This window comes from Tamandua tetradactyla, chromosome 1 (genome assembly GCF_023851605.1).
Source record: "Tamandua tetradactyla isolate mTamTet1 chromosome 1, mTamTet1.pri, whole genome shotgun sequence".
NCBI classification, from domain to species: Eukaryota; Metazoa; Chordata; class Mammalia; order Pilosa; family Myrmecophagidae; genus Tamandua; species Tamandua tetradactyla.
The window spans coordinates 210,527,749-210,552,059 of NC_135327.1; the positions used below are offsets into that span (position 1 = coordinate 210,527,749).

At 37.6% G+C, this 24,311-nt stretch overlaps 1 long non-coding RNA gene across 1 annotated transcript; it reads left to right on the forward strand.

Annotated features, from left to right (window-relative positions):
- Positions 1–241: 241 nt before the first annotated feature.
- On the forward strand, positions 242–8,645 carry LOC143687979 (uncharacterized). The gene is made up of 3 exons (XR_013177770.1): positions 242–384; positions 6,389–6,469; positions 8,458–8,645. It is a non-coding gene; the product is annotated as an uncharacterized LOC143687979 (long non-coding RNA).
- Positions 8,646–24,311: the final 15,666 nt, after the last annotated feature.

A 24,311-nucleotide genomic window follows, 5' to 3' on the forward strand; every position in this document is an offset into this window, starting at 1 on the left:
CTCTAAAATCGGCCAGTAGCCTAAATGAAGCATCTGCTCAACACAAGAATTCTATTACCATATGCTCAGACAGTAAAAATGCCTCTATAGATGAGGACTAGGTATGTAGCAATCCTAGTGGATAAGGTTTTAGCAATCAGCAGCTGCTAGTATTTCTAGACACTTTCTTTTCTATTTTCTCTGCTAGTAGTTCCCCAGGCAATACATTATTGAGTAACAGAAACACACAGAATACCAAACACAGAAGCAGTATCTGGGGATTCCAAGCCAATGGACTAGAAATCCACAGGGTGTGAGTTTGCAGGCACAGCAGGTATCATGACCACAGACTGAAAACCTAGGTTGGGATTTGTGGGCTGATGGGATTTTTTTCTTCCCTAACTGGTGAGTTAATAGAAGAAATCTGACAAAGCTACTCCAAAGAAAACACAGTTAAATGTTATCTATCTCTTGGATAGAGAGTGCTCTTGCTTTTGTTATTTAATTAAAAGAATATGAAGAATATTCCAACTTTCCTTTTGAAAAAGTAATTATTGTGCCCTTACAAAGCTATCTCTGGATTCATCACTGTCCAAAAGAGCTTCCAGTAATAGTGGAGATGGCCAGTGGTCTGTATTGTCCAATATGAAGGCCATGTGTTGACTACTGAGCATGTGAAAGGCAGTGAGCATGACTGAGACACTGAAGTTTTTATTTTATTTAATTTTAATTCACATACATATAGACAGTTCCTGTTTTGGACAGTGTAGCTCACAGCTCCTGTTTTGGACAGCACAGTTCTAAATTGATAGTACAGGTGTTGGCACAACAGAGGCACTGTCCTCTCACAACTGAACAAACAGTGGTTCCAGAACTTCTCCATGGCCCTGCAGGATGGTTCTTGGGACTAGTCTATACTTTTCAATATCAGCGTGATTTTGGACTGGTCATTTGATTTCTCTGAGGTTAGTTTACCAATTTGTCAAATTAGGAATAATAATAGTCCCTTTACAGAATGTTATGAAGTCAGAATGTAATCCTAAACCAGTTTCACCTTATCCTAGCTGGGTGACCTTAGACAAGTTACTTAATGTCTCTTGGCCTCAGTTTCCTTAACTTTAAGGTGGGAATTAATATTAACTCATTAATTATCTCATAAGATTGTTGTTAGAATTAAGTAGTATCAGCAAAGTACTTAGAACAGTGCCCTGGGGCATGATACAGCCTATATATCTGTTTGCTCTTATTTTTATAATGTACTTGTGAAAGGACTGGACAAAGATGGTAAAAAAAATTTACTAATGAAATTTAGTAAGTCACATCAGTATTTTTTTTTAGTTTGTTTCCTTGTGGTTTCTTTGTGTGTGTGTGTGTGTTGATACCACATTTTATTAAACCGACTTTGATAATACCTTTTTTAGCAAACACATTTGTTTTATGATGCTTTTCTTTCATTTCCATAATTATGTTTTGTACTTACCTTGATGTCAAGCATACATTTTTTTCCCTTCAGTTTGTACTCAAATTTTAAAAGCACTGCCTTTGTTTCTGATTTGAAACATCTCAAAATTACAGAAAAATTTCAAGTACAATACAAAGTATTTTCCACCTCAAAATTACCTCTATACAGTTACATGATAAAGTTAATATTATTGAGTTTTTATAGATAGATCTGTGGTTTGGCTATCTTAGATCTATGTGCATGCATATCCTCAACATAAGATATGCAGATACGATTATGATGTTTGTGGCTACAGAACAGATTAAGCACAAGGTTTCACAATCCTTTTAATGAATCATATATATACTAGAGAGATATGAAAGAGTGATCCTGGTGGACTAGTTACAGTTCAGATATCACTTTAAATCTTTAAAAAAATTATTAGAATACTGGTATTTTATCTTAAATATTAATTTGAATTTAATATTCTATTCCATAATTTAAACCAATTTACTTTGATCTAAAATGCTAAATTTTCCAAAAATATGTATATGCGTATATATTCTACATATGTTTTCTGTGTGCTCAAAGGCTTTCTGAAACATGTTTCTCTCTATATATATAAATTATAGATATAAATATCATATTTTTATGATAATATAAATTATATATATATAATTTTTGGAAAACATGGGCAATATTTTTCTTCCCTGATATTCTACAAAAGCATATAACATACAAGAATGTAAGTTATATTGTAACTTCCTCTTTCCTTGGGATCTTTTTTATATTTAATCTCCATTCTGGAAAGTTTAGCAAGAATTTCCCTTTGTTTATATCTTGTTCACTGTTTTCAGAGGTTGTTGACAGAAAAATGTAATCCATACCAACTTTTCACTGCAATTTACAGTGTCTAATGCCTTCCATGCGAAGTTGCTAGAGAGAGGTCTTGCCTCAGCTTAGATTTATGCTCCCTCTTCTGCAAGAGACTGCATGGGAGTTCTTGCACTCACCGATCCTTAGATGAATTGTACAATTAGTATTGTAATATAAACCCTCTAAGCTAACACAAATTCCTGCCTGACATGATTAACTCCAGGCACTCTAGGCAACAGAAACCAGTCACAAAGTGCAAACTAATTACTGCTAGAGGACAAGAATAAGGACAAAGGAGGTCACGCAAATGGCATGTTTGTAACAGTGCCACTTGCAGTGGAAATAAAAGTTCAGCTAAAGCAGTAGAAATGGGGAATTTTTCAAATTGAATTTTAAGCTTTCAGTCAATTCGCTTTTTTGTTTTCTTTTTCTTTTACATATACAAAGTGAGGGGTACAGCAAATAAAGAGACTGCTTTACCTGTTCAAACACAAAGAATGAAACTACTGAAAAGAATACTACTTTGAAATTTAGAACAGATAAAACATCAGTGGACAGCTGCTTGAATACTTGGAGGAATCTTTGTTTTGCTGTTTAGGGAAGCACAGCTGAGTCCAAGTGTAAAGAAATTGCTTTTTATGCAATGATGGCATCAACTCCCTAATATATGACACACAGGAAGATTTAAAAAAATCAACAAAACAGCAAAAAAGGCAATAAAACAGCGGATAAAAAATAATGCCATTCATAGAGTTTATGAAATAGAGTGAAGTAAAAAATATTTCTCAAATCAAAAAATGCTATCTCATAATTCTCCTATTTATCTCTATCATAGGCACATAAGAACAGAAATTGTTCCTTGATTCTTCATGACTTTTTTCTTACAGGGGTTGTTATTAAATGGCAAACAACACAATCAAATACATATCTAGCTAGATAGAGTATAGAAATCTAAAACTATATGTTGGCATTTTGATAGAAACCTGTAAAATATTCCACATTAGAGGTAAATGTTAATGCTTTTGACAGGCTGTCTAGAAAAGCCCAGAGGACTCATGCATATAAACATTCACATAATTGCTTGTAAAACTAGAAAGAAAAAATAAAATAAAATGAAATTATTTTCCACACACATATAATGTATTAAGGACATACTAACCCCCAAAATAATAAAAGTCGTATGTGTGGAGACTCATAAATAATCCAAAGCCTTTGAGCCACATTGTAAGATTCCTGATGATCAAATATATCAAAATCCCCATTGGATAACGTATCCTAATGAATCCCCTGGAGGACATTATCTTGTGGAATAGCTTAAGGTAGCAATTAAAAAGTTTATTTTAAGGAGCACTAATCCCATAACATGGAATCTGAGGTAAAGGATTCCATTGTCAAATTACATAAATGTGTGCATGTGTGTGTGTGTGTGTGTGTGTATGCACAGGGATGTGTAATGTAATTCATTCTAGAGATCTACAATAACATCAGCATATTATAGGATCTGGGAATGTCTGGAGTAAAGGAATCTCTCATATTTCCTGCTTTTTCTTTTTAAATCCTCAGAATCCCACTTCAAATAGCATTTTATAATGGAAAACATTTCAGAGTATTTTTGTTTATGGTGTGCATGCTTTAGAAACTCTTCAAATGGTGGCAAGTGTAACTGGCAACTAGTAATTTTCTTAAAATGTTTTCAAGTTCAGGTTATGTAACACTATGTGAATTGCAAGTCTGTAAAACTAACCAGTGAATTCAGGAAATAAAATTTTGGGGGCTTATTCACATGAAATGTCCTCCACTGTAACTTTTTTCAGATACAACTTGCTCTAGATGTCCCAAGCTGCTTTTGTCTGGAGGGTAAATTCTGAGAAAGGGCTTCTAGGTCAGCCTTTCCCAGCAAGAACAAGGCTAGGTGGAAGTGCAGGCTTCAGACTTTGCTACAGAGAGGCTGAGGGAGGAGCCAGCAAAGGCACAGGAGTTGCTCTTATAGCTTTTTCAAGGTGCATTTTCTTGATTCAGTACTTGCTAGTTAATGCAGCCATTTAACTGTTTTCTGTAGTTTTGAGGAAGGGTACTATCTTTAAGGCTTCTTTGCTTCTTTTTTCCCTGGCTGGTTGGAACAGCGGCTTGACTCAGAACTGGGCAGCCAACTGATCTGAAGCAGGGATGAGAGATTGGACTGCACACCTCCACATCTTGGAGAACTAGATCTATATTTCCCATGCTGGCATGAGCAAGTTGCACCAGGGCCCAGGATAGAGGACTCCACTGACACCTACCATGAAGCTCTGTTATGGAGGGGTGGTGGTCACTGTCCCTAATACAATTCCTTAATACCACAGTTTATCAGCTTCTTCCTTGCATGCTGCACAGTGTTATACTAGACTATGGAGTTTCAGAATAGTTGATTCAGACAGTACCTGCCATGTCAATAGTTGTTCTGGTGCAGGAATTGATTTCTAGGGCTTCCTAACCACCATCTTTACACAATCAACTCCCTAACAATTTGAATTCGTTTTTTTTTCCTTTTGTGCATAGGCAGGCACTGGGAAATGAAAGCAATTTGATTTTAATCTTTAGAACATTGTCAATGCTTTTGAGAGCTAGCTGTTCAGTGATCCCAGTTTAAGATGCAAACATTAGTCTTTTTTACTCACCTTGGCCTGGAAATAAAAGCAGTGCTTTGTTGGATTAATTTGTTAACGATTCACCAATCCAAACTCTTTTGAGGTCAGACCAAACTACCTGTTTGTGGCATAACTGACACTGAACAACTTTCTGATGTAGTACTTAAAAAAAATCCATTTGCCACAAGCCCTAAAACTATCAATTGGAAAGTGTTTTTCAGATTTCAATATTACTACTTTATTATAACTATATTTTCATTTCCCTTTTCTTTGCCTTTCTCTATGTTTAGTAGTCCCACTTACGTAGCTCAGTCTGCCCTCAGAGCCCCTAAAAACACCATATATTTTATTTCTAGTTTAAGTTGCTACATTGTATGTATCTTAATATATTAAGCCCACCATCATTTTTATTTATATTAATGTGAAGCAAAGCCTGGTTTTATTATTGCCTCATTTTGACTGACTGGCTGACAAATTTTTCATTTCAGGTATAGAGTATCATTATGAGAAAGCTAAACCTGGTTGCTCCAAAGCAGCCTGAAAGAAGACACACTGCTGGGGTCAGATCATTACAGGAGCTTTAATCCTTTAGAACAATTTTTCGATACTGTTTACACAAGGGACTTTTTGTACAAATCCTCTTTACACAAGACAAGAATAATACAGGAAGGAACTATTTGTCTCTGATCTCTGCAAAGAAGGACAGCAAATGGGAATCCTCAGGGGGTTTTCCATCTTTTAAACATAACAGGAGGAGATTAATCAAAGAGACCTATGCTGTCTGATGTAAAATCAGTTACATAGCTGCAGTCCCATTGATCAAGTCGTGGTGGAATAACAGAATCATAGCAAGCACAGCAGTTGCAGTGTTGGAACAAAAACAAAGCTCTAGCACAGAACTGCTATTCACAAAGCAACATTTGTGACAAAATGGTAGGTTCAGGAGTTCTCCCATTTAGTCTCAAAACTGCGAAACTTGAATATGTGATTTTTGCCTTCATACAAGTTTTACTTTAGAATGGTGAAAATCCATTTTTGTGCCCAATCCTTAGCTGGGCTTACTATCTTGGAAGTTTCTCAGGCTTATCAACATTGATTTGCTTACAATCGAACTAAGGCTTCTATTGCAAAATTTCCATGTACAAAAAGCACTTTCATAGGTCTGATCTCATTAAATGCTCATAATGCTAAGTGAAATAGATACAAAGCAGAGGAAATTGAAACTTTCACCCTTTCCAAGGTCCCTGTAATAGATGTGTGAGAATATCAATATTTTATATTATAAAAGCCTTCATTCAACTCTCATAGTAATTGCTTTGATTTGCTAAATCTGCAAATATACCAGAAATGGAGCAGATGTAAATATACCAGAAATGGAACAGTTTTTATAAAGGGAATTCATTATGTACAATTTACAATTCTAAGGCCATATATATGTTCTTATATAAGGTTTATATATACTAAGGTTTCCAGAGAAAGGTACCTTGGCTCAAGGAAGTCTGATCTGGGAAGGCATGTGGCTGGAGTCTGCTGCTCTTTGTTTCAGGTTTGTTGCTTCCTGCTTCTTATGCCAGTGGTTTCCTCTCTAAGCCTTCACTTAGTTTCTCCGGGACACAGCTCTAGATTCTAGCTTCTTTAGCATCTCATGAGAAGGCACATGACAACATCTGCTGGGCTCTGTCCGTGTCTAGATGGCTGTTCTCTTCGGCACTCAAGCATCTTCTGTCAGTTCTGCCTGTCTGTCAGCTCTGAAGCAACTTTTCTCCAAGTGTCTGCATCTGTTGTTTCTCCAAAATGTTTCCCCTTTTAAAGGACACTAGTAAACTAATCAAGACTCATCGTGAATGGGTGGAGCCACATCTCCATCTAATAAACAGGTGACAACCACAATTGGGTGAACCACATCTCCATGGAGATAACCTAATCAAAAGTTCCTACATGTACAATATTAAATCAGTTTTAAAAGAAAAGGTTGCTCTCACAAGATTGGCTCAGGATTAAAACATGGCTTTTCTGGGGTACATAATAGTTTCCAATTGGCAGAGTAATTAAAGCTAAGATATATTTTCAAATAATTCCATCTATATAAATACATAGCAAACATCTCAATGGGAAGAGGATTTAGAAGATGATCGGACTAATGGTTTCACACTTGGACCAAGAGACTTTGACCTACAATCATAAGGCTTCAGATAATCTCCTCACTATGAGCTACTATGAGTTGGAAAAATACGCTTATAATTAATGGTCATATTAAATACATACAAAGGAGGGAAGAGGGAAAGATAAAACATCAAAGAACACACATACACACATGCAACACTCAGGCAAGAGCTAGTTGGAAAATGAAGAGCAGTAGTTCACTCAAATATGTGGATCTGCAACTTCCTCTAAAAGGTTTATTTTCCTAGGTGACAATTTGTGGATAATGAATTTATTTTTAAAATTACAGAACTTTATTTTGAGGTGCACACTTAGATAAGCTACCAAAGGCACAGAGTTCTTGAATGAAAAACAAGTGTCTATTCTGAAAGTGTCGATTTGAAAGCAATTATAGCACATATGCATGAAGCAGCAAACAAATCAATCTAGAACTTAAAAGTCCTTCCAACCTTTTGATAGACAAGTTACATCATGATGATGGCTACTCTGATTAGGCTATTGCTTTTCTTTTAGGAGACTGAGGAAACTAAAGCCAGTATTCCTATGACATCTTATTTAATTGTGAATAAGATAAAGGAGGCCTTTTTGAAAAGAATTTCTTTCCTACGTCAGACTTTTCAATGAGCAAGTTGTCCACTGAAGGTGGTGCCCTAATGACAAAAAAAAAAAAAAAAAAAGCTGGCCGGTTAGGATGTGAATGGCTGATAGCTTACAGTGGACCAAATGAGCCTAGAAATGTTTCTTCATTAGTCTTTTCATTGAACTTATAAGTATAGGGCTGCCTCAGTTGCTAAGGAACTGATCTAAAGACATGAAGGCATATATTAGGCTAGAGCTAAGGGCTATAAATTCTTTGCACAGCGTTTTATTGTAATTTAGGTGGGTGTTTGCTTCTTTACTAACTTGAACATATATTTTGTGGAAATACATGTACAAAGATACAAAGTATAAAAGGTGAAAAGCTAGTCCCCATTGGTCCCTACCTACTGATTGCTCCTCCTTAGAAGTAACACATTTTACTAGTTTCAAATTTGGTTTAATTTACAAGAACACACACATATGTACATATTTATTTATTCCTACTTAATATTTCCTGGTTATCATTCTACCTAAATACATTTATAGCTGCTGCTTTCTTTTAAATGCCCCCCTTGCCACCAGATATTCTATTCTATTAAGTGCCATAGTTTACTTGATCAGTCTTTTGTGGATCAGTATTTATATGGTTTCTAATTTTTGCTAGCACAAACCATGCTGCAATAGATGCCTCATTTCCCATAGGTAGGAGAATACTTATAGAATAAACACTGAGGATAAGAATTACTAGATAGAGTTACTTGTAGATGTGTTGATTTTTGGTCTCTGTTTTAGGTATTGCCAAATGACTTTCACTGAGTTCTACCATGTCATCCTCATGGACAGGTAAATGAGACTGCTTTGCTAAGCCGTGATCAACTATCATCTATCAAGCTATCTAATCTTTCTATCACTTTTTACCACTCAAATCAGTGAAAAAAACGTTCCTCAATTGACTTATTTTATTTTTAGTTCTATTATTAAAATGTTGTTTGAGCATCTTTTCATCAGCTTAAAAAACAATGTGTTCCTTTTTTCTATTTTATTTGCTTAACACACATATACACGTATTTATGACTTGGTATATTATCTACTTTGTAAGGCTGACACATTGTAAAGAAATCAGCACTTTATTGTAATAAAGTTACAATTTTTTTTTTCTAATTTGCAGCTAACCTTTGATTTGTATATTGTCTGTTTTTTTGATTATGAGGATTTGCGTGTGTGTGTGTGTGGATCGAGTTGTCCAGCTTTTCTGTTATGCTTTCTAAATTGTGACGTATACTTAGGAAGCCATTCCTTACTTTCAGATTACAAACATTTCCTGCTAGATCTTTTATGCTTTTGTTTATTTACATTAAAATATTGTATTTAACTCAAAATTATTTTGATTCAAGATAGGAAGTAGTGATTTAAATGTATCATTTTCCAGTTTCATGCCCAACAATATTGAATGAATTATTGTTCATTTCACACTGTTTAAAAAAACTGCAATCATATATTATATATTAATATTAATGAATCTACTGCCAGACTTTGTATTTTGTTCCATGATGATTCTGCCTACCCATAAAGTAACAGCATCAAGTATTGATTTAGGATGGCATTATCTCATTGCACCTAGTTTGTGTGTCTTTCCAGACTGATTCCATCCCACCTGGCTCTTGATTTCTTTCTTAAATGGAAAGCCCCAGCCACCACAGTAGTTACTAAATTTCCTGGAAACTCTGACTGCCTCACATTTCCTCATAGTGAGAACCAGCCTCTACCACACCCATCCAAATAAGTTAACCATTAAATCCCTTGAGTTTAGTGCTGAAGAATTTGCAGGGCCCTCTTCCTACATGACAGTATCTGATGAGGCTCTGGGGTCACATACCACTTCTAAAGTCATATAGGCTATTAACTGATGAAAATGGATGTCAGTTGGATAAGGAAGTAAAAAACAGCATTAATTCAGAGGCCCAGGTGTCTATGTCCATAAATTTATGTCCAGCTTCATCAGTGTGCAGCCTGCCACAACCTCCCTTTGGTCACTGCTGCTGTAAACCCAAAACCCTCATGCCACATTCCACTCAGCCTTTTACCTTTACCACTGCCACCAAATTCCACTCTACTTTATCTAAACACAAACAGGAAAAAAAATCGTAGCCCCCATACCTGTAACAGTTTCACTAGAATAAGGTGGGGATGACTCTTTCACTCCACCCTACTGCACCTCATAGAAGTCTTGGTCAGGCCAAGGAGGAAGGCAATTTTCCATTCTCTACCAGGTCAAAGCAGACAGAAATCAAATCCACTGGGTGGTGTCTGTAAGTTACATAAGAAGTTATTTTCCATCCTCTGCCCAATGACTCCAGGCAGTGCTCCAATTTCCATTCTGGGATACTGCTAGTGAGGCTGAGTGAGAAGCTAATCTTCTGTCTCCTGAATGGCAAAAACAGGTGCTCATCTGATTCCATCTCTAGAGTAGAGTTAATAGAATCTAGTAGTGAGCCGAGCCTTCACATGCCATCAGACAAAAATGGGACTTAAATAGCTGGTGGGAGACAAGGCTAGTCACCACTAAGCTCCTCCACAATAACTCCACCTTGTCAATGGGTCCAAAGGGAGCTAAGTCTTCACCTCCATCTATCATCAGCAAGACTGAAGCAGGGCTAGCTGGAACTCAGTCCACCCTACTAAGTCAACTCATGTCAGCTGAACTCATTATGGAACTGAAACTCCACCCAATCAAGGCATTAATAAGACAGAACTGGAGCTAAAAGGAAATCTTGTTTTCCTCCCAACCCCTACCCCAATCCTTCTCTTCCCCTTCATACTTGGAGGCTCAGTACGAAGATGAACATCCACTCCTCCAAATATTAGCAAGGTAGAGAGAATAAAGGAGTACAGTGAAAGGTAATGGGCACCCTACTTCCCCTTCATCTAGTGTCATCAGTGCTCAGCGCAGACCTGAGCCTTCACACCTATCCAGCATTACCAAAGTGGAAAATGGTGGTATGAGGTATGACCAATTGGCATTCCTACTCCCCTACTCCCCCTCAGCCTCTTCTGGTGCCACTGGGGTCCTCAGAAGAATTGAACTTCTACATACACAAAACAATATGAATTGTTGAGCAAAACAATATGAACCAGTTCTCTGCTTCTCCTCTCTCTGATGGCAGCAGAGAATAGCAAGGATCTGATCTTACACCCACATTTGTAGGCAAGTAGGAGGTATAGTGGGTGCCCCACTTTAACTGGGAAGGGATCAGTAGGAATAAAAGTGGAGCTGCCATCTCCAAAACAAGCACTGAATCAAAATAAAGGTGACTTAAAAACGAAAGGAAAACTTTTGACAATTTTATTTGCCCTTGTTCCATCCCTCTCAACAGCATGGCGGCAGTCCTGAAGATAGCAACATCTGTTCCCAGTGTTGTACTCTGGTCCCTGGTTCTGAAGAAAGTAAAACAGACCTCATTCTCAAAGAATTGTGTTTGTCTGTTTTGACCTGTCTGTGGGTTACCAAAGAACTGACACATGGCATTTGCCTTTATTTTGCCTAACTTGGAAATTTCTCAGGATGGGAAAGTTGTTGGTTATACAAAAAGTATTCATGAAAAACACAAGGCAAATGGACAATCCACTGCCACTTGGGGCAAAAATTTAGGTTGAGGCAAGCAAAAGGCATGCTGAAAAGCTGGAAGAAAAGTTAAAGAGGCAAACGTCTCTAGGGCAATTTAGAAAGCCACACACATATCCAGGACATTACACAAGCTCAGAAAAGACCATGAACTTTCACCTCTAGCTGATCATTAGGCTCAGGGCAAGCAGGGAGTGCAGGCTAAGACAGAACTGTAAATGGCCTGGCCAAATATTGAAGGAGAAGGCCAAATGCAGTGTCAAGGTGCAAAGACTGGGAAAGTTTTTTGATTGTTGGCTACAGGCAATCAAAACACTGATCAGTGAATTCAAAGACCACACATGAGAAAGAATACAGACTACAGTAGTATAGGAAATTCATCAAAATAGTTACTACCCACACAGAAAGCAACAAAAACCTTAAAGGAGAGGAAAGAATTTAACATCCAGACTTACCATAGTAATGTAGGTCAATAGAAATTATCCGATTTCAGGAGCAAGAAAAAATTAATGAATAAGACTTAAGAGACTTGTGGAAACACCCATCTAGTGTACCAATATATGCATAATGTGAGTCTCACAATTATAAGAGAGGAAATGGGAAGGAAGATACTTAAAGTAATAATGGTTGAAATTTTCTCAGATTTGATAGAAGAAATGAGTCTACATCTTCAAGAAGATCAATGAACTTGAAGTAAGATAAACAGAGAGAAATCAATACCAACACATATTCTAATTGTTGAAAGACAGACAAAGAGAGACTCATGAAAGCAGTAAGAAAGAACTCCTTACGTATAAGGGAAGTTCTATCAGATTGACAGCCTATTTCTCAGAAAACACAGAGGCTAAAAGATGGTGGGATGACATATGTAAAGTGCTGATAGAAAAAAATGCAAAAGACATAAATCTATATCTGGAAAAACTAACCTTCAAAAATGAAGGCAAAATTAAGACATTACCACATAAACAAAACCTATGGAAGTCTGTCATTAGAAGATCTGCCATAGAAGATATGCTAAAGGAAGCCTTTTAGGCAGAAATGAAAGAATGCTAGAAGTTAACTTGAGACCTTAAGATGAAATAAAAGATACTAGCAAACTTAACTACAAAGGTAACTACAAATCCCAGTTTGTTTTCTCCTTTGTAACTCCTCTTTTTGTTTACAATATTGTTTAAAAGCCAAGTGCACAAAATAAAAATTATGAATCTATGATAATGGGCATTCAATATAAAGATGTAATTTGTCACAAAACCAATATAAAGGGAAGGAACAATTAAACACAAAAGAAGGAAGTAATCAGGTAATTTGGGAACAAAACATAAAAAAAGTAAAATTATAGAAGTCCTTCTTTATCAGTGAGTCCTCTAATATAAATGATGTGCACTTACTAGTTAAAGGGCAGAGATTGATGGAATGGATTCAAATAAATGATCCAACTAAATGCTCTCTACTGGTGAATCAATTTCTAGTTTTAGATCCAAAGACACAAATACGTTGAAAGTGAAAGATGTAAAAATATATTCTTGGCAAAGAGTAACCAAGAGAAAGTTGTGGTTACTATATTATTTTCAGAATAGACTAAAATTCATATGCAAATGCAAAGGACTACAAATAATCAAAATAATCTTCAAAATGAAGAAAGTTGGTGAACTCACACTTTCACATTTCAAAACTTATTTTAAAGCTCCAGTCAACAAAACAATGTGGTACTAATATAAAGACAGATATACAGACTAATGTAACAGAATTGAGAGTCCAAAAATAAACCCTATTTTTGGCTAGCTGAAAATCAACAAAGGGGCCAAGACCATTGCTTAAGAAAGAACAGTCTATTTAATAATTGGTGTTAAGAAAACAGGATATCCACACATAATGGAATGAATTTGGACCCCTACTTCATACATACCATTTACAAAAAATTAAATAAAAATTGATCAACAATCTAAATCTAAGTGTTAAAATTACAAAATTCTTAGAAGGAAACACAGGAGTTAATGTGCATGATCTTGGAATTGCTTTCAGATATAAGACCAAAAGCAGAAGCAATAAAGGAAAAAGCAGATAAATTGTACTATTTCAACATAAAAATAAAATCATGCTGTGCTAGTCCATTAAGAAAATGAACTACAAGCCAGAGAAGAGGTTGTAAACCATATATCTGATGGTAATATATATATTACCAATATATAAAGAACACTTGAAACTCAATAACTATAAGATAACCCAATATTAAAAAGAGACAAAGGATATGAACAGACATTTCCCAAAGAAGATATACAAATGGGTAATAAGTGCATGTAAAGATGCTCAATGTCATTAGTCACCAGGGAACTGCAACTCAAAATCACAGTGAGATGCCACTTCACACCCTCTAAGATGGCTAAATTTAAAAAATTAGGAAAGGAAATGAGTATTGTGGAAAAACTGAAAACATACATTGTGATGGGAATGTAAAATGGTACAGACACTTTGCAAAACAGTCTTATAATTTTTCATGTGATCAAACTTAATTACCATAAGACCCAGCAATTATACTACTAGGTACACACCCAAGTGAAATGAAATCATATGTCCACTCAAAAGTTTACACACATTGTTCAAAACAACACTATTTATAATAGGCAAAAGTGGAAACAATCCAAATTTTCATCAACTAATGAATAACCAAAATGAGAAATATGCATGCAATGCAATAGTATTCAGTAATCAGAAGGAATGAAGTACTAATAGATGCATGGATTAACCTTGAACACAGCATGCTAAGTGAAAGAATCTGGACACAAAGGAATACATATTGTATGACTGTCTGTATGAAAGGTCCAGAAAGCAAACTAATGGTGGCTTAGTGGTTGGGGGAATTATGCAATGGGCATTTGGTAACTGATGACTAAGGGGTGTAGAATTTATTTTGGCAATAAAAATTTCTAAAATTGATTGTGGTGGTGGATGAACAACTATGTGAATATACTAGAAGTCATGGAATTGTATATCTTAGAGCTGAATCACATGGCCTGTGAATTACAGCACAGTAGAAGCTGATTTAACAGTCTCAAGCATTTAAAAGAATTAAAACCATGCAAAAGTCTCTGACCATAATGGAATGAAATTAATTATCAGTAACTATGATGCATGCGGAATTTACAAATATGTGAAATTAAACAGCACATTCAAATAACCAATCAATCAAGGTAAAACATTATCAGACAAATTAGGAAAAACTTCAAAAGAATACATTATATATCATTACTTTTGTGAAAGCAGTGCTCAAAGAGAAACACATGGGTGGAAATGTCTACCGGAGAAAACTAATAAAGCTCATTAGTCAATAAACTAACTTTTCACCTTGAGAAACTAGGAAAAGAAAGGGAAACTAAGCCAAAGCAAGTAGAAAGAAGGAAATAATAAAGACAGGAGAGAATAACCTTCGCTTACCTCCCTGAGTGTGGAGACCGTGTGACCCTCCAGCAGTGCTGCCCTGGAGAACTCGCAGGGGGCTATGGCCGCTGGGATCCTGGAAGGGGAGACTCGGGATCCAGGGGCAACACCAAGGAGATTTATGCGCTGCCTGATGGCCACGTCCGGTCTTGTCCCACCAGGCCTGCTGAGGTTCTTGATCCGGCAGCTCCTGCTGGTGACTCTGGGACGCCCCCCCTCCCCCCACCAGTCTGGGTCTGGCCCCCCTCCACCTTCAGGGCCGGGAGCTTCCTGCATCTCTCTGCCACTGGCCTTCCACCGCCCCGCATCCTGGGCAGGCAGCTTCCTGCACAGTCCCTCCTGTCTGCCTTTGGCCCATGTCGGCAGGGAGCTGAAGCCTGTGTACTATGTGGTGCCCTCGCTACGCAACGCCCACCTGGGCTGGCTGCCGGCAGGTGACAAACTGGTTTGTGCCAGTTCCTGCCTTGGGTCTAGGCCACCAGCCTCGAACTAACTGACCCCTGCCACAACCCTTCCGCTCTGAGCAGGTCCTACCACAGCTCGCTCAGCGCCCTTTCCTACGTGCACCGCCGTGCACCTGGTTGCGGCCATGGGGTCATACTCCCAACCCCTGCCCTGGTCTGCGCCTTAACTGGAGCCTGAGGTATTCTGACATGGAGGCTGTGGACGAGGCCACTGGCGTGAGAAGGAAGCTAGCACCCCGGGCCGCCCTCTCGCCTCCGTGAGGCTGCCCTTCTCCAGGTGGTCCCTGGAGAAGCCCCACCTCCTGGCCCTACAAGGTCCTGCGGCTGGGCTGCCTTGACCAGTGGAGCTCAGTGTCCGGACTGAAAGGAGGTGATCGAGAATTGAGAAAGAAACACAAGAGATAGAGATATAATTAAAGCTGGGACCAGGTGGGACTCGGAGCTTGGATGGAGACTCAAAGACCCCAAGAGGTTCAGCACTGTTTATTTTGTAAGGCTGTGAGGTAAAGAAAGTACCTAAAGAACTGGGGAGGAGAGAGCAGGAGCTGAACCATCTGCTTCCTTGTGACCAGATGAGTAAAAAAGTTACACGTTTCCCAAGGCAGATTCAAGCAGATTCCTTCTGTCCCAAATTCAAGCAGCCTTGCAACACTTTTGTCTTTTCAGGACATCAAGAACCTTTTCCCACCAAGACAGTTTTGCTATAATATCTCTGCAGCAAATATGTGACCTCTGTCTCATCCCCACCGAACACCTCTTCTTTTTTTATTTTTTGAATGCTGCTTTTTCATTTTTTAATTAAAATTATTTAATTAAACTACTAGGTGACCAGAAACAGTGCAGAACAGCTCCCGGGGCCACGGCAGGGACTGGACACACAGCATACCCCAGTCTGGACTGGCTGCACTGGCTGGACTGGCTGCGAGATTCCGCTGTGCTGAGCTCCCCGGGCAGCGCGCGCTTCCCCAGGCCTTGGCAGCTGGTGGCCAGCGCCCCTTCCTCCCTCCTTCCTGGACCGGCTGAGAGTCTTGGAGAGGCAAGATTCCCAAGCTGCGGTGGCCGGCGGCCAGCACCCCTCTCTCATGGGCAGCTTCCCAGACCAGCTACGAGTCTCAGATCAGCGGGTTTCCCAAGCCACAGCGGCCGGCGGCCAGCACCCCTCCCCCACAGGCGGCTGTCCGGAGGGAGAGGAGGCAGTTTCCGACAGTGGCAGGAACTGCGTCCAACCAAACATCAATAGTGGCATTAATAAAGGAGCTGCAACATCTTTTGCTAGTGGGACCCGCAGACAGACAAGTGCAACATACTGGGCAGGATAAAAAAAAACAGAGCCCAAAGACTTCACAGGAAAATCTTTCAACCTACTGGGTCTCACACTCAGGGAAATCTGATTAAATGTCCAGATGCCAGCAAAAAATAACAAATAACACCAGGAAAATTGAAGATATGGCCCAGTCAAAGGAACAAACCAATAGCTCAAAGGAGATACAGGTGCTGAGACAACTAATTCTGAATATACGAACAGAAATGAAAAACCTCTTCAAAAACCAAATCAATAAATTGAGGGAGGACATGAAGAAGGCAAGGGATGAACAAAAAGAAGAAATGGAAAGTCTGAAAAAACAAATCACAGAACTTATGGGAATGAAAGATACAGTAGAAGAGATGAAAAAAATAGTGGAAACCTACAATGGTAGATTTCAAGAGACACAGGTTAGAATTAGTGAACTGGAGGATGGAACATCTGAAATCCAAAAAGAAACAGAAACTATAGGGAAAAGAATGGAAAAATTTGAGCAGGGGCTCAGGGAATTGAATGATAATATGAAGCACACAAATATACGTGTTGTGGGTGTCCCAGAAGGAGAAGAGAAGTGAAAAGGAGGAGAAAAAATAATGGAAGAAATTATCACTGAAAATTTCCCAACTCTTATGAAAGACCTAAAATTACAGATCCAAGAAGTGCAGCACACCCCAAAGAGAATAGATCCAAATAGTCCAAATAGACGTTCTCCAAGACACTTACTAGTCTACATTCTTACTAGTTAGAATGTCAGAGGTCAAAGAGAAAGAGAGGATCTTGAAAGCAGCAAGAGAAAAACAATCCATCACATACAAGGGAAACCCAATAAGACTATGTGTAGATTTCTCAGCAGAAACCATGGAGGCAAGAAGACAGTGGGATGATATATTTAAATTACTAAAAGAGAAAAACTGCCAACCAAGAATTCTATACATAGCAAAATTGTCCTTCAAAAATGAGGGTGAAATTAAAACATTTTCAGACAAAAAGTCACTGAGAGAATTTGTGACCAAGAGACCAGCTCTGCAAGAAATACTAAAGGGAGCACTAGAGTCAGATACAAAATGACAGAAGAGAGAGGTGTGGAGAAGAGTGTAGAAAGAAGGAAAATTAGATATGATATATATAATACAAAAGGCAAAATGATAGAGGAAAGTATTACCCAAACAGTAATAACAAAAAATGCTAATGGACTGAATTCCCCAATCAAAAGACATAGACTGGCAGAATGGATTAAAAAACAGGATCCTTCTATATGCTGTCTACAGGAAACACATCTTAGACCCAAAGATAAACATAGGTTGAAAGTGAAAGGTTGGGAAAAGATATTTCATGCAAATAACAACCAGAAAAGAGCAGGAGTAGCTATACTAATATCCAACAAATTAGACTTCAAATGTAAAACAGTTAAAAGAGACAAAGAAGGATACTATCTACTAATAAAAGGAACAATTCAACAAGGAAACATAACAATCATAAATATTTAAGCACCAAACCAGAATGCCCCAAAATATGTGAGGAATACACTACAAATACTGAAAAGGGAAATAGACACATCTACCATAACGGTTAGAGACTTCAATTCCCTACTTTCATCAATGGACAGACCATCTAGACAGAGGATCAATAAAGAAACAGAGAATTTGAATATTACAATAAATGAGCTAGACTTAACAGATATTTATAGGACATTACACCCCACAACAGCAGGATACACCTTTTACACAAGTGCTCATGGATCATTCTCAAAGATAGACAATATGCTGGGTCACAAAGCAAGTCTCAACAAATTTAAAAAGATTGAAATCATACACAACACTTTCTCAGATCATAAGGGAATGAAGTTGGAAATCAATAATAGGCAGAGTGCACAAATATGTGGAAGCTCAACAACACACTCTTAAACAACGAGTGGGTCAAGGAAGAAATTGCAAGAGAAATTAGTAAATATCTCGAGGCGAATGAAAATGAAAATACAACATATCAAAACCTATGGGACACAGCAAAGGCAGTGCTAAGAGGGAAATTTATTGTCCTAAATGCCTATGTCAGATAAGAAGAAAGGGCAAAAATTTGGGAATTAACTGTCCACTTGGAAGAACTGTAGAAAGAACAGCAAACTAACCCCAAACCAAGCAAAAGGAAAGAAATAACAAAGATTAGAGCAGAAATAAATGAAATTGAGAACATGAAAACAATAGAGAAAATCAATAAGACCAGAAGTTGGTTCTATGAGAAAATCAACAAGATTGATGGGCCCTTAGCAAGACTGACAAAAAGAAGAAGAGAGAGGATGCAAATAAATAGGATCAGAAATGAAAGAGGAGACATAACCACTGACCTCACAGAAATAAAGGAGGTAATAACAGGATACTATGAACAACTTTATGCTAATAAATACAACAATGTAGATGAAATGGACAGATTCCTAGAAAGGCATGAACAACCAACTTTGACTCAAGAAGAAATAGATGACATCAACAAACCAATCACAAGTAAAGAAATTGAATCAGTCATTCAAAAGCTTCCCAAAAAGAAAAGTCCAGGACCAGACGGCTTCAAATGCGAATTCTACCAAACATTCCAGAAAGAATTAGTACCAACCCTGCTCAAACTATTCAAAAAAATTGAAGTGGAGGGAAAGCTAACTAATTCATTCTATGAAGCCAAGATCACCCTCATACCAAAACCAGGCAAAGATATTACAATAAAAGAAAACTACAGACCAATCTCTCTAATGAATATAGATGCAAAAATCCTCAACAAAATTCTAGCAAATCGAATCCAGCAACACATTAAAAGAATTATACATCATGACCAAGTAGGATTCATCCCAGGTATGCAAAGATGGTTCAACATAAGAAAATCAATTAATGTAATATACCATATCAACAAATCAAAGCAGAAAAATCACATGATCATCTCAATTGATGCAGAGAAGGCATTTGACAAGATTCAACATCCTTTTCTGTTGAAAACACTTCAAAGGATAGGAATACAAGGGAACCTCCGTAAAATGATAGAGGGAATATATGAAAAACCCACAACTAATATCATCCTCAATGGGGAAAAATTGGAAACTTTCCCACTAAGATCGGGAAAAAGACAAGGATGTCCATTATCACCACTGTGATTCAACATCGTGTTGGAGGTTCTAGCCAGAGCAATTAGACAAGAAAAAGAGATACAAGGCATCAAAATTGGAAAGGAAGAAGTAAAACTATCACTGTTTGCAGACGATATGATACTATATGTCGAAAACCTGGAAAAATCCACAACAAAACTACTAGAGCTAATAAATGAGTACAGCAAAGTAGCAGGTTACATGATCAACATTCAAAAACTGTAGTGTTTCTATACACTAGCAATGAACAAGCTGAGGGGGAAATCAAGAAACGAATTCCATTTACAATTGCAAATAAAAGAATAAAATACTTAGGAATAAATTTAACTAAAGAGACAAAAGTCCTATACAAAGAAAACTACAAAAAATTGTTAAAAGAAATCACAGACCTAAATAGATGGAAGGGCATACCGTGTCCATGGATTGGAAGACTAAATATAGTTAAGATGTCAATTCTACCTAAATTGATTTACAGATTCAACGCAATACCAATCAAAATCCTAACAACTTATTTTTCAGGAATAGAAAAACCAATAAACAAATTTATCTGGAAGGGCAGGGTGCCCCGAATTGCTAAAAGTATCTTGAGGAAAAAAAACAAAGCTGGAGGTCTCAAAGCTGCCTGACTTTAAGGCATATTATGAAGCCACAGTGGTCAAAACAGCACGGTACTGGAATAAAGATAGATATATTGACCAATGGAATCGAATAGAGTGCTCAGATATAGACCCTCTCATCTATGGACATTTGATCTTTGATAAGGCAGTCAAGCCAACTCACCTGGGACAGAACAGTCTCTTCAATAAATGGTGCCTAGAGAACTGGATATCCATATGCAAAAGAATGAAAGAGGAACTGTATCTCACACCCTATACAAAAGTTAACTCAAAATGGATCAAAGATCTAAACATTAGGTCTAAGACCATAAAACAGTTAGAGGAAAATGTAGGGAGATATCTTATGAATCTTACAACTGGAGGCAGTTTTATGGACCTTACACCTAAAGCAAGAGCACTGAAGAAAGAAATAAATATATGGGAGCTCCTCAAAATTAAACACTTTTGTGCATCAAAGAACTTCATCAAGAAAGTAGAAAGACAGCCTACACAATTGGAAACAATGTTTGGAAATGACATATCAGATAAAGGTCTAGCATCCAGAATTTATAAAGAGATTGTTCAACTCAACAACAAAAAGACAGCCAATCCAATTACAAAATGGGAAAAAGACTTGAACAGACACTTCTCAGAAGAGGAAATACAAATGGCCAAAAGGCACATGAAGAGATGCTCAATGTCCCTGGCCATTAGAGAAATGCAAATCAAAACCACAATGAGATATCATCTCGCACCCACCAAAATGGCCATTATCAACAAAACAGAAAATGACAAGTGCTGGAGAGGATGCGGAGAAAGAGGCACACTTATCCACTGTTGGTGGGAATGTCAAATGGTGCAACCACTGTGGAAGGTAGTTTGGCAGTAGCTCAAAAAGCTGAATATAGAATTGCCATATGACCCAGCAATACCATTGCTAGGTATCTACTCAGAGGACTTAAGGGCAAAGACACAAATGGACATTGGCACACCAATGTTTATAACAGCATTATTTACAATTGTAAAGAGATGGATACAGCCAAAATGTCCATCAACAGACGAGTGGCTAAACAAACTGTGGTATATACATATGATGGAATATTATGCAGCTTTAAGACAGAATAAACTTATGAAGCATGTAATAACATGGATGAACCTAGAGAACATTATGCTGAGTAAGACTAGCCAAAAACTAAAGGACAAATACTGTATGATCCCACTGATGTGAACCGACATTAAAGAATAAACTTGGAATATGTCATTGGTAACAGAGACCATCAGGAGATATAAATAGGGTAAGATAATGGGTAATTGGAGCTGAAGGGATACAGACTGTGCAACAAGACTGGATACAAAAACTCAGAAATGGACAGCACAATACTACCTAATTGTAATGTAATTATGTTAAAACACTGAATGAAGCTGCATCTGAGGTATAGTTTTTTTAAAATTTTTTTTATTGTTTTATTTTTTATTTTTTTCTCTCTATTATCATTTTATTTCTTTTTCTGTTGTCTTTCTATTTCTTTTTCTAAATCGATGCAAATGTACTAAGAAATGATGATCATACATCTATGTGATGATATTAAGAATTACTGATTGTATATGTAGAATGGAATGATTTCTAAATGTTGTGTTAGTTAATTTTTTTAATTAATAAAAAAAAAGAAACAAGGTTAGTAGCAAAAGGATTATAGCCATTAAATATCAAGCTGTGTATTTTAAAATATTTAGAGAATTAAAGCCTTGCAATTCACTCAAGATGTCCCGTGCCACCATAGCGGGATCAGCAACTTCATCTTGACTACTTTGCATGTTTAGAATTTCTTCACGTAATGGTTTTAAATTTAAACTGATATTATGGTGTCTTCAAACTTCCTGTAATTGCTTTTGAACTTTAGGCCAGTTCCATAATGACTGATTATACAGAACTGATCTCACGCATATGTACTGATAATTAGCGTGGCATAGCCACTTTTGTCTGAATTTTAAACTTTCTACATCATTGACAACACCTATGACTGCATCCTCTAAAGCATTAAGCTTGACTTCTAATTTAAGATCTATTTTTTCTTGCCCTTGCAAGGCAGCTGAAGTATTTTGAGCTAGGTTATTAACAAAATGGGCATTTTGTATACTTTGAGAAAGAGAAACTGCAGAAGTGGTTAAGGTGGCTAATAATGTGACAAGTGTAACTGTTCCAAAAATAATTAATCCCAGTACTCCAGGAAGACAAGCAAGCTGGTTGTTTTTCCTTTAATACCTGATGACCTCTATCACTAAACCAAGGTCCAGAGATACTGGTGGGGATCATAACAAAAGACAGCTGGTAAAGTACAACAATTTGGGATCCAGATGCTTGAATTGTTCGATTTATACAGTTGGTAAGATTGCAGTTGGTACACTCAATAGAATAATTATTTTCAGTTTTGTTGATGTTAATATTCCCAATGAGTAGCACATAAGTGTGTTGAACACATGCTCGGAGTCCAGTACTTTTGGCCCCCACATCTCCTAAGTCTGCAAGACTATGGCTAGTTTGGTTAATGAAAGATGTGGCCATAGCAAGTTTCCAAATTTCCTTTTGATAATGTCCTTCACTGGTTGTGAGGATGGTTGTAAGAAATTCTCCAGTGGTATTTTCTTCTTTGTTACTGGTGTCACTGATATTATGGGACCAATCAAAAATAGTTTTGCTACTCATTATCTCATATCTGATAGGTAATAGGTCGTGGATATGTACACTGTCTCCAAGGGGGATAGATCCCTTGGACCCACCTGAGCTTATGAGGATGGCATACCAGAAAAGGTGGCCTAGGTTGGCTGGAATTAAAGGGCTCAAGGCTGGTGTCATTAAATCCTTGAAATTTTAACATTTTACCTATCCAAGAAGACCCACGGGATAAAATTGTAGTTTTGAATTAAGGTCATAATTCAAGACAATGAGCTTTATTTGTATTTATGGAAATACAGATAGGTATTTGGAGACTAAAACCTGAATAATTAAATAGTTTATGCTCAGGAGTAATATGATCATCAGTACATCCCCCAACAAGGGGTTATCATTAGTACATATTGGTACTGTTTCTCCTTCCCAGATAACGTGTGCTATGGGAGGGTTAGGAAAATAAATCCAATAAGTTTGGTTTTGCTCTAGGTGGCCACTTATCATACTTACTTGAGTAATTACCAGGGTCATCATGGCGAGGAGACATCCCGGGTTTTTTCCCCACACTTGTCTACAAGTGACTCCCTGAGTGTCAGATGTTAATTTCTTCAACTGATCCCAATCCGCACTCCTCGTTGCTTTAGTCATTGGGCATCGAGTCTTGGCAAAACTCTGTTCTGCTGGAATGGAGATGGTTGGTTTCAGGGGTCCCATCTTGGCAGTCGTGGTTATTTCAGGAACAATCCTCAATTTATTGAATGGCAGGATGAGATGCTCTTCTGGGTTCATGTTGCCTCACACATCTTTCAGGGACCCACACCGGCTTAGATGAATTCTCTGGAAAAACACAAACATAAACTCTACCCCAAATTAGAATGGGATCAGGGCCCCTTCATTGTCTGGTAGCTAAATTCTTCCACAAGGTACGTCCTTTAGGACTAGAAGATGATTTCTGAAAATGCCTTTCTATGGCAGTAGTACCCTCCTTATCACAGTTCAAACAATTTGAAGTAAGTAAGGAATGATTCAGTAGATTATATGGTGTAGGGGAAGAGTCCTTATTCCCCCTTTTAAGTTTAAAAATTTGTGTTTTGAGTGTTGAATGTGCTCATTCAATTATTGCCTGACCTTGGGGGTTATAGGGAATACCTGTTTTAAGTTCAATGTGTAATTGATGAGCAAATGCTCAAAATTTTGCTGATACATTACCAGGCCCATTATTGGTTTTAATTTCTTTAGATTTTCCCATGACAGTGAAAGCAGCTAGTCAATGGTTGATTATATACTTGGCACTTTCTTCAGTTTGTGCCAAGGTAAAAATGAAACCTGAGAAAGTATCAGTAGAAACATGGACCCAACTCAGATGTCCAGAAGCCGGGATGTGAGTAACATCCATCTGCCACAGGTGATTAGCAGGTAAGCCTCTTGAAGGGC